Source organism: Stenella coeruleoalba (genome assembly GCF_951394435.1).
Source record: "Stenella coeruleoalba genome assembly, chromosome: 1".
In the NCBI taxonomy this organism is placed as follows: Eukaryota; Metazoa; Chordata; class Mammalia; order Artiodactyla; family Delphinidae; genus Stenella; species Stenella coeruleoalba.
Window position 1 is genome coordinate 122,788,684 of NC_137169.1, and position 15,430 is coordinate 122,804,113.

At 44.9% G+C, this 15,430-nt stretch overlaps 1 long non-coding RNA gene across 20 annotated transcripts in view; it reads right to left on the reverse strand.

Moving 5' to 3' along the window:
• LOC307186525 overlaps positions 1-15,430 on the reverse strand; it is a 2,785,769-nt gene that overhangs the window by 1,795,055 nt on the left and 975,284 nt on the right. Inside the window, exon 1 of one of the 20 annotated variants that reach the window (XR_013828379.1) lies at positions 11,075-11,133. The exons of the other annotated variants lie outside the window; for them this stretch is intronic. This is a non-coding gene — a long non-coding RNA (uncharacterized lncRNA). Of the gene's footprint in view, positions 1-11,074; positions 11,134-15,430 lie in introns of those variants that run through there. 20 annotated transcript variants of the gene reach the window in all.

Here is a 15,430-nt window from a genome sequence, read left to right on the forward strand (position 1 = left end):
TTTAAGGTATTCTTCCTTCAGCTAAAACATGCATGTGGAACCCCGAGTATGATCAACCGTGTGAACGGGAGACGTGTTCAAATATGTCTCAGTTTTCCTCCCCTGGTACTCGGGTGCAACATTCCAGACCCTTTACTAACACTCTCCCAACTTGGAGAGTCAGCGCCTTTAACCTCCTGTTTGGCCCAGTTTGCAATTTCTGCGGAAGATGAACAGGAATAGGGAGAACCAATGAGAGACTAGCTGGAGGTGTCTGGACGGGCAAATTTAACTCTCATTTCCCACCAGGAAGAGGAAATAACCAAAGGCTCAGCATGCCGTGCCGGAACCAGATTAGGGCCTGAAGCCATCCTGCGGTGTTGCGGCCAGCTCAAAAGAAAGCGAGTTGAAGAAAGGAGCTCAGGGTCTCTGTAATTCACAAACCTGCAGAGTTATAAATGACAGCTATCGTCCAAAAATATACTGAAGTAAGGCTGCCAAGAGGACTTGAAAGCGGGGCAGAATTGCAGGATACCGATTTCAGGAGGTAGACTGGAATTGCATTGAAAGCATAGGAAAAGAGGAAGAACGTCCACAATGATGCACTTTGCCAAAAGGGCATATGCGTTTTTTCCTGAATATATTCAGGAAAAAACGCATACGCCCTTTTTGGCCAACCAAGCAAGCTTGCAAAGGAAATCTGCACTACAATGAAGTCTCACTTCCCCCCGGTCAAAAGGGCCATCAGAATAAAGTGTAAAATCCAGAAAGGCAGGACAGGCCATGGAGAACTGGGAGCCTTGTTATGCTGATGGGCGGGATGTAAATTGCCAACAGACACTCGGGAGAAGTGTATGGTGTTTCCTGAAACATCTAAAAAACAAAGCAACAGAGCCTAGGGCACTTCCACTTATGGTCCTATAGCTTAGGGAAATTAATATCAAAAAGACACAGCAACCCCAAAATTTGGGACGGCTCTTTTTACAGGAATCTCTTCTACGGCACAAGTTAAATATCCCAGAGAGCAAATAATGGATAAAGAAGTTGCGGTACTTCTGTACAACAGAATACCACTCAGCAATGAAGTCTATGTCACCAGGCCCGTACCAGCATAATGAGTGCATTGAGGCACGATGATTCTAAGTGAAATAAGTCACACAGAAAAAGAAACATCATAAGGTATCACTAATACATGGAATGTGAACTTGGCTACACATGAACTGAATTACAAAACAGAACAGGGTCTCAAGTTTAGAAAACCAACTTATGCCTGCTTAAGGGGGAAGGTGAGTTGGGGTGCTGCATAAAAGCAGAGTTTGAAATTAGCACAGATACCATTCCATAAGCCAAATATGTAATAGACAAGAGCTACCCCTTGCTCAACGAAATGGATTCAACAATGAGGTATCACCTCACACCTGGTAGAATAGGCATCATTGAAAATCTACAAACAAAAAATGCTGGAAAGGGTGTGGAGAAAAGGAACCCTCTTCCACTATTGTTGGGAATATAAATTGATACAGTCATTATGGAGAACAATATGGAATTTCTTAAGAAACTAACAATAGAATTACCATATGATACAGCAATCCCAGTACTGGACATATACCCAGACAAAACCATAAATCAAAAAGAGTCATTCACCGCAATGTTCATTGCATCACTATCTACAATATCGAGGTAATGCAAGCAACCTAAATGCCCACAGACAGACGAATGCATAAAGCTGTGGTACATATATAAAATGGAATATTACTAAGCCATGAAAAGGAATGAAATTGGGTCATTTGTAGAGACGTCGATGGATCTAGAGACTGTCATACAGAGTGAAGTAAGTCAGAAAGAGAAAAACAAATCTTGTATATTCATGCATATATGTGGAACCTAGAAAAACTGTACAGATTAACCATTTTGCAAGGCATAAATAGAGCAACAGATGTAGACAACAAACGTATGGACAACAAGGGGGGAAAGCTGTTGGGGGGGTGGTGGTGGGAGGAGTTGAGAGACTGGGATTGGCATGTATACATTTATATGTATAAAATAGATAACCAATAAGAACCTGCTGTATAAAAATATAAAATAAAATTCAAAATTAAAAAGAAGTAAAATTTAAAAAATAAAACAGAAAAAACAATTATTCCCTGCACATACATGTATTTATATGAATAAATTATTTCCATGCTTATATCTGTAAATACAAAAAAGAGGAATAAAATCTACCTTGAACCAAAAACGAAAAAGAGAAAAAAAACACAGAACCCACCAGTTACACAGAGGAAAACCGTATCAGGGCACTTGCTCCAGTTGTAAACAATTCTGAAGTTGGTCAGTGGTGGGGAATCGTCTCCCATTCAGCCAGCAGCCCCCACGCAACAAGCGTCCTCATTGCAAAGCTGGGGCACCGTGCCGAGGCATCTGTGAGTAAACGTGAGCTGAGCCCCAGGCCAGTTGCTGCTGAACTATTCCCACCCGTCCCAGGTAAAACACCTGAATATATACAAGGACTTGAAAGCCTAGAGGAAGGGCCATAGAGCCACACGAGTGACAGCATGCCGGCCGACTTGGTGCCTGCAGGCCAGCCAGGATGGTCCTGGCCCTGGGTGCTCTTCTGGAAGATTTCCATTTCCCTGCCTGAGATACCCGTCCTGTCCCTGCCCCCACTGCTTTTTTCCTTCCTCACCTCTGCCCAGGGAGAAATTCCAGCAGCAGGTATGGGTGACACATCCTCTTCTTTAGCAGGTGGCAGCCTGGCAACTGCTGCAGAAAGTCCAGCAGAGCCCCACTCACACTGGGCCACCCACAAAGCCGTGGCCTCTCACTCCCTCCCACCAGCCCAGCCCCGAGACTGCTGACAGGGCAGAGAAAATGGCGTCAGGCACGGCTGCAGGGGCTCTTGCTGCCTGGAGTGGTATTTATATTGATCTCAACCCAGGCACACCTGGGGAGGGCTGGCCGGCACGGTAAGGCTGCCCAGGTCAGCCAATCATCACCCCTCAGGGGCTCACAGTTGCAGAAAATGGAACTTGCTGAACCGGCCAGGTCCAAGGAACAGGTGTGGGCTCCTGAGAGTCAGGATAGACAAGGGGCTGCAGCTTTGGCTTGTTTTCTAATCATTTTATCTGGCCCATGAGTGGGAGACAACTTCAAGAAAACCCTCTCCTAATGAGAGGAACCCAGGAGTCAGGCAGAGGAGGGGTGGGTGGTGGTTGGAGACAGAGGCCTGGTGCCCCGGGTGCAGTGGAAGTCTCTGGAAGACCAGGTGGAGGGAGGCCTCACGGAGTGATGCCCAGGGTCACAGACCTGTCGCAGCTGCTGTTTGTTAGTTCAAGTCCTGCTCTGAGGTGCTCTGTGTCAGCTCTGAGCGACACGTGAGCTGGGGGTGCTCTGCAATGAGGGCTATGTGCACGGTTCCTGTGTGCCCAGCCCTGCCACGGTACCTGCAAGGGTAGCTCTGTATCCTGGGAGGGGCCTGACCACGAGAGCCCCGTGGGCTGGGGTGGGGGTGGGGTACCTGCCCAGGTGAGCTCCATATTCTGGGATTGGTCTGACCACGAGAGCCCCATGGGCTGCTGGGGACCTGGTAAAGGATGTCAGGACAGTCAGTGAAGCCACCGAGGATATACCTCCAGTTGCTCCTAATTCCTACACCCTGCTGGTCATTCTACCAACCACCAGGACATGGTATTCTGTATTAGTCTTCAATGATGCCTTCTTTTGTATTCCATTAGTCCCAGAGTCACAAGAAATTTTGGCTTGTGAGTGGCAGGACTCCACATACAACTAAAACAATACTTCCGGGCCGTCTGGCCCCAAGGGTGCAAAAATTCCCACACCATCTTTGGGGAAAGCTTAGCTAAAGACCTAAAAGTTCTACCTCTGGAAAAGGAAACCCTCCTTCAATATGCAGACGACATTCTGATCACCAGCCCTACTAAGGAGGCCTCTGAACTACCAAGCCAATAAAGGATAGAAGTTGTCCAAGAAAAAGCTCAAATATCACAGACTGCGGTGACCTGCCTGGGCTTCATTCTCACAGAAGGTCAGAGAAGCCCATCCCAGGAAAGGGAAGAAACCATTTTCAGCCTTACCCCTTTCTAAAACTAGAAGACAGCTTAGGGGTTCCTGGGGAGGCCAGGGTTTGCTGCTTCTGGATCCCTAACTACAGTCTACTAGCTGGGCCTCTATATGAAACACTGAAAGGAAAAGATGATGATCCTTTTGAATAGAATCCAGAAGTGGCCTTTCAAGAATGGAAAGAGCAGTCAATTCAGACCCTTGCCCTGGAACTCCCTAATTTAGCTAAACCCTTTGACCTTTACATTCCCGGTGAAAGGTGAATCGCCATTGGAGAATTAGTGCAAAAACTGGGACCGCTTGAAATGGAACAATGCAAGAATGCCATCCAGGTAGGATAAACTACGGTCACTAAGGGGCTTGGCCCACTGCCACATCTGGCCAAGATACTGGCGGTATCTAAAAACCTGGAAATCAGCAGCCCAAAAGGCCACCTCCCTCCTAAGGGAAAAGGACCCCACGTGGTGATCCTAACCACCAACCATGCCCTGAAGTTGCAGGGTTCGCTCCGTGGGCACACCGACCTCGAGTGAGGAGGCCCTCCAACTCCAACATCCAGAGAGATAACCGGGGGCAACAGGGCACCATGACGACTCGTGTGAACATCACTTGACCTGGAGTTTCTCTCATAAAACAACAAGAGTGTGTCCCAAAAGAGTAGACTACTGCTTGCAGGACTTACTGCACCCAGAGGGGAGCTAATAATCTTGGCGGGGGAACAGTATACCACACTGTCACCATAGAAAAGCCTACAGACACCGTGATGATGGTGGCCAATAAGACCGGCTGGACTCCTGTTTACTTCAAAAGGCTGTTGACTCAGTAGCCATCATGGTCCTTGGTCACCACTGACCCTGGACTGTCTGGGAGTTGAGCGGGCAGGGCTCTGACACCCGGTGCTGTTTGTACGTTAATTCAGGGGCCTAACTGAAGAAAGCGCAGACTACTGGTCAGAGCATCTAGGCTGGCAGAGACGGTCAGCCTAAGGTGGCCGAACAAATGTGGGGCGGGGTGAAACCGGCCCCCACAGCGTCTCTGCACATCTCTTTCCTGGACCCTTAAAGGTCATTAGAATCTATAACACTTCCAATGCTGGTGCTCAGGTGGACGAGCAGGGAGGCAGGGGTCCTGGGGACAATCAACGTCACCGGGAGGCTGCTGGGGAGAAGCTCTGACCCTCGCCCCAGGGTATGAGGGCTCCCAACTCAGCACTCAGCAGTTACAGAAGAAGGGTCTGCACCCTCAGCACTCCAAGAATGAGGAACGGGACAAAAGGCAGAGGAGGGGTTTGTCCCCAGCAAAGCCCATTAAAAATCCCTGGGAGATAAAAATAGAATCTGGGCAATAAAGTCAAGTCTAACCTTTTTTATCCTTTGTGCTTTGTCTAATTTCACGTGCTCCTAGGGTCCCGCATGCAGAGGTTCCACACCCGGCACTTCAGACCAGATTTCCTAGTGCAGAATGGCTGGGTCGACACCTCAGCTCCTGGGGCCCAGTGCAGACTCCACGATATAGAGCCTGAGCTACAGCCAACCCGGCCCTCGAGAGCTCCGCCGCCTCCCTCCCTCCCACTGACTCTGACAGGATCTCTACACAGCAGCCCAGCCCACAGCCCACGGGGTAGTGCATGCTCTCACCTCTCCATTCTCTGATCAAAATATAAAGTTTCCTTTGCTTGTGAACCAAACTCAGTCTCGATCTGTTGGCCCCAATGACACTGGGCAGGGGGACACTTGTTGGGGTCCACTCTGGAGGATCAGTAACAGAAATTGAGACTATTGTAACCTCAATGAACAGATGTGTGAGCCAAACTGTAGTTAACATAGAACAGTGTATAAGGCTCGGGTAAAATAAGATGTTTTTAACACTTCCATTTGATATTTCCATCACTTTTTATAAGCAAGTTCAGTGAAAAGGTTTGTCTTATTTGTCAGGTCAATATTAGAGAAACGAAGTGATTTCTTTCCAAGGATGTACAGCTAATAATCTTGGTTAAACCTTCAATCTTGTTTTAAATGCTTTTCCATTGAAAATGATACCTCTCTTTCAGCTCCCCCATTTCTGAGAAGTATAAAATCTTATAATTTATTATTACCAAAGGGGAAAGGTGGGAGGAGGGATCAATTAACAGTTTGGAATGAACACATACACACTGCTATGTATAAAATAGATCATCAACAAGGAACTACTGTATAGCACAGGGAACTACACTCAACATTTTGCAATAACCTATAAGGGGAAATAATCTGAAAAAGAATAGATATTTTTATTGACATCATCTATCAATGACAGTTAAAGTGTAGCCTAAGGGAAGCTGGTGGTGAGTGCTTCTGACCCTGAAGACTTCAATCATCTAAAGTTTGGACTCTGCCTGCTTCCCAAGGCCCTTAATGAACATATGTGTAGCCGTAGCTTAAAAAATTCCCCAGTTTGGGTTTCGGGGAGACACTGATTTTGAAAAAGCCCTGGTGTTCTCCTTACATGAATGGGACTCTTCCTACTGCTAAAACATGTCTGTCACACCCAGAGGATGGTATACCGTCTGATCGGGAAGAGTTTGGAAAAGGCATCTCATCTCCTCATCTCCTGGTGCTCGGGTTCACCCCTCCAGCGTCTTTACTAACAGTCTCCCCACTTGGAGATGTCAGCACTGTCAACATCCTGTTGCGTACAGTTTGGAATTTGTCCAGAGGATGAAGCGGAAGGATGAGGAACAATGAGAGACAAGTCCTAGGTGTTCAGACAGGCACATGTCACTCTAATTTCCAATCAGGAAGACGAATTGACCAAAGGCTAGGGTTGCCCATGGAAACAGTATAGGGCTTGAGGAAATCCCGCTGCTTTGTGGCCAGTTCCCATAAACACGAGTTGAACAATGGAACTCAGGGGCAGTAAAATTCACAAAACTGCAGAGTTGAAAATATCCATCACTGAAAAATGTCTTGAGGAAAGTCAGAGAAAAGGACTTGTAAGCAAGGGAGAATGGCAGGAAAGGGATTTGAGGAGGTAGAAAGGACTCGCCATTAAGCACAAGAAAAGGAGCTGAACATTGCCAACATTGCCAACATTGCAGTTGGCCAAAAAGGGTGTATGCGTTCTTTTCTGTATATATTCAAGAAAAGGGCATACACTTTTTTAGCCAACCAAACAGGTGGGCACTGGAAGTCAATACTACAAAAGATATCACTTCGCATCAGTCAGAAGAGCCATCCTCATAAAGCGTAAACAACAGAAATGCAGGACAGGGCAACGAGAAGAGGGAGCCCTGTGAGACTTATAGTGGAAATGTATATTGCCAACGGCCATTCTGGAGAAGTGTATTGTGTTTACTAAAGCATCTAAAAAATGAGCTACAGAGCATAGGGCACTTGCACGCATGGGCGTACATCTTGGGCAAAACAAAAATCGAGAGGACACAGGCACCCCAATGTTTACCCCCTCTCTGTTTAAAAGATCCTCGACTAGGATATAACTTAAATGTCTCTGGAGGGAAAAAATGGATAGAGATGTGGTACTTAGGTAGAGTGGAATATTATTCAGCCTGGAAATCAATGAAATATGGCCAGTTGTAACAACTCCGGAGGAGTTACGTATGATCATTCTAAGTGACAGAATTCAAAAAGAAAAAGACACATATCATAAGATATCACTTAAAGGTGGAATCCAAAATGGCTACACATGAAATAAATTACAAAACAAAAACATAGTCAAATATGTAGAAAACACGCATAAGGCTGCTAAACGGGAAAGGTGGGGAGGGGTGAGGCATCATCCAGGAGGTTGAAATTAGCAAAGATACCATTCCAAATACCAAACTGATAATCAACAAGGCCTACACGGTAGCTAAAAGAACTGCACTCAGCACACTCAAGTCACCGGAAAAGAATATATACGACTGGTAAGAATCTGAAAAAGAATTTATTGATGTCTCTCTGTACGCGAATCAAGTGGATGTACAGCAGCAAGAAACAGAGCTTTGAAAATCAGCTGTAACCAATATAGTAATAAATTGAAAAAAATAAACGACAGAGAGACAGAGAAAACCTCTTACAACTTTTCCTCAGGGACGGTGATGCAACATGGATTGAACACATCTAGACCCACAGCAGGATGAGACATAAGGCTGGAAACTGTTTGCGCTAAGAGAAATGTGAGGTTGGGTGAGGAAATGCACACCCTTTAAAGTAATACTACCTGGTACCCATTCAATGGGTCCCAAATCTGCAGGTTCAAGGGATCTTCCTACAGCTAAAACATGCATGGAAAACCCAGAGGACTGTACACCATGTGATCGGGAGATGTGTCTAAAATGCACCTCATTTATCCTCTCCTGGTGCTCCTGTTCACCATTCCAGCCACGCTACTTAGAATCTCCCCACTTGGAGAATCAGCACATTTAAACTTCTGTTTCACACATTTTGCAAATTGTGAGGAGGATGAACGGGAAGAGGGGGAACCAATGAGAGAAGAGTTGTAGGGGTTTGGACGGGCACATATCACTCTAATTTCCCATTAAGAGTAAGAATTAAAGGAAGGCTCAGCCTGCCTCGCCGGAGCCAAAATAGGGCCTGAAGCAATCCTGCGGGTTTGAGGCCAGCTCACAAAAGAGCAACTTAAAAAATGGAGCTCAGGGTCACTGCAATTCACAAACCTGCAGAGTTATAAATGAAAACTAACGTCCAAAAATATGTTGAGGTAAGGCAAAGAAGAGGATCTGAATGCAAGACAGAATTGCAAGAAACAGATTTCAAGAGATAGATTGGACTCGTCTTTAACGCACATGAAAAGCGGCAGAATTTCGACAATGATGCAGTTGGCCCAAAAGGGCGTATGCGTTTTTTCCTGATTATATCCAGGAAAAAACGCATACGCACTTTATGGGCAACGAAGCAAGCAAGCAATGCAAATGTGCACAACAAAGAAGTCTCACTTCCCACCGGTCAAAAGGGCCATCCTAAAAAATTGTAAAAACCAGAAATGCAGGACAGGCCATGGAGAACAGGGAGCCTTTATACGCTGATGGGCAGTGTGTGAACTGCCGAGAGCCACTCTGGAGAAGTGTATGGTGGTTCCTAAATCATCTAAAAAACAGAGCTACAGAGCATAGGACACTTCCAATCATGGGAGTATATCTAGGGAAGTCTAAAAATCAACAAGACACAAGCACACCACAGTTTAGGGCTACTCTGTTTACAAGAACCTCAACTTCAGTACACCTTAAATATCCCAGGAAAGAGAACAATGGATAAAGAAGATGTGGTACTTATGTACAATGGAATATCTCTTCACCATGAAATCAATGTAATAAGGCTAGTAGAAGGATAAAGAGTGGATTTAGGTCCGATAATACTACTTGAAATAAGTCAAACAGAAAAAGAAACATATCATAAGATATCACTTATAGAGGGAGGGTAAATATGGCTGCACAAGAAATGAATTACAGAACAGAACAGTGTCTCACATTTAGAAAACACACTTATGTCAGCTTAAGGGGAAAGGAGAGGTGGGGTGATGCATAAAACCAGAGTTTGAAATTAGCACAGATACCGTTCAATAAACCAAATAGGTATTAGACAAGATCTACACCTTGCTCAATGAACAGGCCTCAACACACCCTATACACCGCAGAGAAATATATCTGAGGAATAAGAATCTTAAAACCCATGTATTGATATATCTCCATAAGGGAATCAAGTGTGTGCAGAGCGGCACAAACACAGCAGTGAAAAGGAGCTAAACCCCATTATAGAAATAAATTTTAAAAACAAAACGCTGAAACAATGAAAGAGAGAAAAATTCTTACAAAATTCGCTCAGGGGCTGTGATGCAACCTGGATTGACCACATATAAACCCACAGCTGGATAAGACATAAGGCTGGACACTTGGGGCTGACAGGATTGGTGAGCTTTGGTGAGCAACTGCCGAAAGTTTAATGCAATACTTCATGCTACTCAGTCCAAGGGTCCCAACACTCCAGGTTGAAGGGAATCTTCCTACAGCTAAACCATGCTTGGGAAACCCAGCGACTGGTATACCATATGATCGGGAAAGGTTTCTAAAACGCACCTCATTTTTCCTCTCCTGGGGCTCCGGATCGACATTCCAGCCGCTTTACTAACAACATCCCCACATGGAGTCAATGCCTTTAAGTTCTGGTATCGCACAGTCTGCAGTTAGTGCAGAGGATGAATGGGAATGGGGGAACCAGTGAGAAACTAGCTGTAGCGGTTTCAATGGGCACATGTCACTCTAATATCACATCAGTAAGAAGAATTAACCAAAGGCACAGCAAGGTGCCCCAGAAGAAAAATAGGGCTTCAAGGAATCCTGTGGTTATGGGGCAAGACCACAAAAATAAGAGCTAAAAAATGGAGCTAAGGGCCACTGCAATTCAAAAACCTGCAGAGTTATAAAGGCCAACTATTTTTAAAAAATATATTGAGGTAAGGCTATGAAGAGGCATTGAAAGCAAGGCAGAATTGCAGGAAACCGATTTCAGGAGGTACACAGGAATTGCATTGAAAGCATATGAAGAGAGTCAGAAACTCGACAATGATGCACTTGGCCAAAAAGGGCGTATGCGTTTTTTCCTGAATATATTCAGGAAAACACGCATACGCCCTTTTTGGCCAACCAAGCAAGCTTGCAAAGGAAATCTGCACTACAATGAAGTCTCACTTCCCCCCGGTCAAAAGGGCCATCTGAAAAAAGTGTAAAATCCAGAAAGGCAGGACAGACCATGGAGAACTGGGAGCCTTGTTATGCTGATGGGCGGGATGTAAATTGCCAACAGACACTCCGGAGAAGTGTATGGTGTTTCCTGAAACATCTAAAAAACAAAGCAACAGAGCCTAGGGCACTTCCACTTATGGTCCTATAGCTTAGGGAATTTAAAATCAAAAAGACACAGCCACCCCAAAGTTTGGAACGGCTCTGTTTACAAGAACCTCGTTTACAGTACAAGTTCAACATCGCAGAAAGTGAAAAATGGATAAAGAAGTTGTGGTATTTACTTACAAAGAAATATCACTCAGCAATGAAATCTATGTCATCAGGCCCTTAGCAGCACAATGAGTGGATTCAGGTATGATGATTCTAACTGAAATAAGTCACACAGAAAAAGAAACATCATAAGATATCAGTAATACACGGAATGTAAACTTGGCTACACAGGAACTGAATTACAGAACAGAACAGGGTCTCAAATTTAGAAAAAACAACTTAGGCTTGCTTAAGGGGAAAGGTGAGTTGGGGTGCTGCATAAAACCAGAGATTGAAATGAGCACAGATAAAGTTCCTTAAGCCAAATATGGAATAGACAAGAGCTACTCCTTGCTCAACGAAATGGACTCAACACCGCATATTAAACGCCTAAGAATGTACCTGACTTGTAAGTATCTTAAAACCTATGGATTGCTATGTCTCCGAAAGAGAATCAAGCATGTGTACAGGGGCATAAACGCAGCAGTGATAGGATTGGAGAGGTTCGGTGAGCAAATGAAGACCCTTTGAAGTCATATTGCATGGTACCCATTACACGGGTCTCAACTCTCCAGGTTTAAGGTATTCTTCCTTCAGCTAAAACATGCATGTGGAACCTAGAGTATGATCAACCATGTGATCGGGAGACGTGTTCAAATATGTCTCAGTTTTCGTACCCTGGTACTCTGGTGCAACATTCCAGACGCTTTACTAACACTCTCCCGACTTGGAGAGTCAGTCACTTTAACCTCCTGTTTGGCCCAGTTTGCAATTTCTGCGGAAGATGAACAGGAATAGCGAGAACCAATGAGAGACTAGCTGGAGGTGTCTGGACGGGCAAATTTAACTCTCATTTCCCACCAGGAAGGGGAATTAACCAAAGGCTCAGCGTGCCGTGCCGGAACCAGATTAGGGCCTGAAGCCATCCTGCGGTGTTGCGGCCAGCTCACAAGAAAGCGAGTTGAAGAAAGGAGCTCAGGGGCACTGTAATTCACAAACCTGCAGAGTTATAAATGACAGCTATCGTCCAAAAATAGACTGAAGTAAGGCTGCCAAGAGGACTTGAAAGCGGGGCAGAATTGCAGGAAACCGATTTCAGGAGGTAGACTGGAATTGCATTGAAAGCATAGGAAATTGCATTGAAAGCATAGGAAAAGAGGCAGAACGTCCACAATGATGCACTTGGCCAAAAAGGGCGTATGCGTTTTTTCCTGAATATATTCAGGAAAAAACGCATACGCCCTTTTTGGCCAACCAAGCAAGCTTGCAAAGGAAATCTGCACTACAATGAAGTCTCACTTCCCCCCGGTCAAAAGGGCCATCTGAAAAAAGTGTAAAATCCAGAAAGGCAGGACAGGCCATGGAGAACTGGGAGCCTTGTATTGCTGATGGGTGGGATGTAAATTGCCAACAACCACTCGGGAGAAGTGTATAGTGTTTCCTGAAACATCTAAAAAACAAAGCAACAGAACCTAGGGCACTTACACTTATGGTCCTATAGCTTAGGGAAATTAAAATCAAAAAGACACAGCCACCCCAAAGTTTGGAACGGCTCTGTTTACAAGAACCTCGTTTACAGTACAAGTTCAACATCGCAGAAAGTGAAAAATGGAGAAAGAAGTTGTGGTATTTACTTACAAAGCAATATCACTCAGCAATGAAATCTGTGTCATCAGGCCCTTAGCAGCACAATGAGTGGATTCAGGTATGATGATTCTAACTGAAATAAGTCACACAGAAAAAGAAACATCATAAGATATCAGTAATACACGGAATGTAAACTTGGCTACACAGGAACTGAATTACAGAACAGAACAGGGTCTCAAATTTAGAAAACCAACTTATGCTTGCTTAAGGGGAAAGGTGAGTTGGGGTGCTGCATAAAACCAGAGATTGAAATGAGCACAGATAAAGTTCCTTAAGCCAAATATGGAATAGACAAGAGCTACTCCTTGCTCAACGAAATGGACTCAACACCGCATATTAAACGCCTAAGAATGTACCTGACTTGTAAGTATCTTAAAACCTATGGATTGCTATGTCTCCGAAAGAGAATCAAGCATGTGTACAGGGGCATAAACGCAGCAGTGATAGGATTGGAGAGGTTCGGTGAGCAAATGAAGACCCTTTGAAGTCATATTGCATGGTACCCATTCCACGGGTTTCAACTACCCAGGTTTAAGGTATTCTTCCTTCAGCTAAAACATGCATGTGGAACCTAGAGTATGATCAACCATGTGATCGGGAGACGTGTTCAAATATGTCTCAGTTTTCCTCCCCTGGTACTCGGGTGCAACATTCCAGACGCTTTACTAACACTCTCCCGACTTGGAGAGTCAGTCCCTTTAACCTCCTGTTTGGCCCAGTTTGCAATTTCTGCGGAAGATGAACAGGAATAGCGAGAACCAATGAGAGACTAGCTGGAGGTGTCTGGACGGGCAAATTTAACTCTCATTTCCCACCAGGAAGAGGAATTAACCAAAGGCTCAGCGTGCCGTGCCGGAACCAGATTAGGGCCTGAAGCCATCCTGCGGTGTTGCGGCCAGGTCACAAGAAAGCAAGTTGAAGAAAGGAGCTCAGGGGCACTGTAATTCACAAACCTGCAGACTTCTAAATGACAGCTATCGTCCAAAAATATACTGAAGTAAGGCTGCCAAGAGGACTTGAAAGCGGGGCAGAATTGCAGGAAACCGATTTCAGGAGGTAGACAGGAATTGCATTTCAAGCATAGGAAAAGAGGCAGAACGTCCACAGTGATGCACTTGGCCAAAAAGGGCGTATGCGTGTTTTCCTGAATATATTCAGGAAAACACGCATACGCCCTTTTTGGCCAACCAAGCAAGCTTGCAAAGGAAATCTGCACTACAATAAAGTCTCACTTCCCCCCGGTCAAAAGGGCCATCAGAAATAAGTGTAAAATCCAGAAAGGCAGGACAGACCATGGAGAACTGGGAGCCTTGTTATGCTGATGGGCGGGATGTAAATTGCCAACAGACACTGGGGAGAAGTGTATGGTGTTTCCTGCAACATCTAAAAAACAAAGCAACAGAGCCTAGGGCACTTCCACTTATGGTCCTATAGCTTAGGGAAATTAAAATCAAAAAGACACAGCCACCCCAAAGTTTGGGACGCCTCTGTTTACAAGAACCTCGTTTACAGTACAAGTTCAACATCACAGAAAGTGAAAAATGGATAAAGAAGTTGTGGTATTTACTTACAAAGCAATATCACTCAGCAATGAAATCTGTGTCATCAGGCCCTTAGCAGCACAATGAGTGGATTCACGTATGATGATTCTAACTGAAATAAGTCACACAGAAAAAGAAACATCATAAGATATCAGTAATACACGGAATGTAAACTTGGCTACACAGGAACTGAATTACAGAACAGAACAGGGTCTCAAATTTAGAAAAACAACTTAGGCTTGCTTAAGGGGAAAGGTGAGTTGGGGTGCTGCATAAAACCAGAGATTGAAATGAGCACAGATAAAGTTCCTTAAGCCAAATATGGAATAGACAAGAGCTACTCCTTGCTCAACGAAATGGACTCAACACCGCATATTAAACGCCTAAGAATGTACCTGACTTGTAAGTATCTTAAAACCTATGGATTGCTATGTCTCCGAAAGAGAATCAAGCATGTGTACAGGGGCATAAACGCAGCAGTGATAGGATTGGAGAGGTTCGGTGAGCAAATGAAGACCCTTTGAAGTCATATTGCATGGTACCCATTCCACGGGTTTCAACTACCCAGGTTTAAGGTATTCTTCCTTCAGCTAAAACATGCATGTGGAACCTAGAGTATGATCAACCATGTGATCGGGAGACGTGTTCAAATATGTCTCAGTTTTCCTCCCCTGGTACTCGGGTGCAACATTCCAGACGCTTTACTAACACTCTCCCGACTTGGAGAGTCAGTCCCTTTAACCTCCTGTTTGGCCCAGTTTGCAATTTCTGCGGAAGATGAACAGGAATAGCGAGAACCAATGAGAGACTAGCTGGAGGTGTCTGGACGGGCAAATTTAACTCTCATTTCCCACCAGGAAGAGGAATTAACCAAAGGCTCAGCGTGCCGTGCCGGAACCAGATTAGGGCCTGAAGCCATCCTGCGGTGTTGCGCCCAGCTCACAAGAAAGCGAGTTGAAGAAAGGAGCTCAGGGGCACTGTAATTCACAAACCTGCAGAGTTATAAATGACAGCTATCGTCCAAAAATAGACTGAAGTAAGGCTGCCAAGAGGACTTGAAAGCGGGGCAGAATTGCAGGAAACCGATTTCAGGAGGTAGACTGGAATTGCATTGAAAGCATAGGAAAAGAGGCAGAACGTCCACAATGATGCACTTGGCCAAAAAGGGCGTATGCGTTTTTTCCTGAATATATTCAGGAAAAAA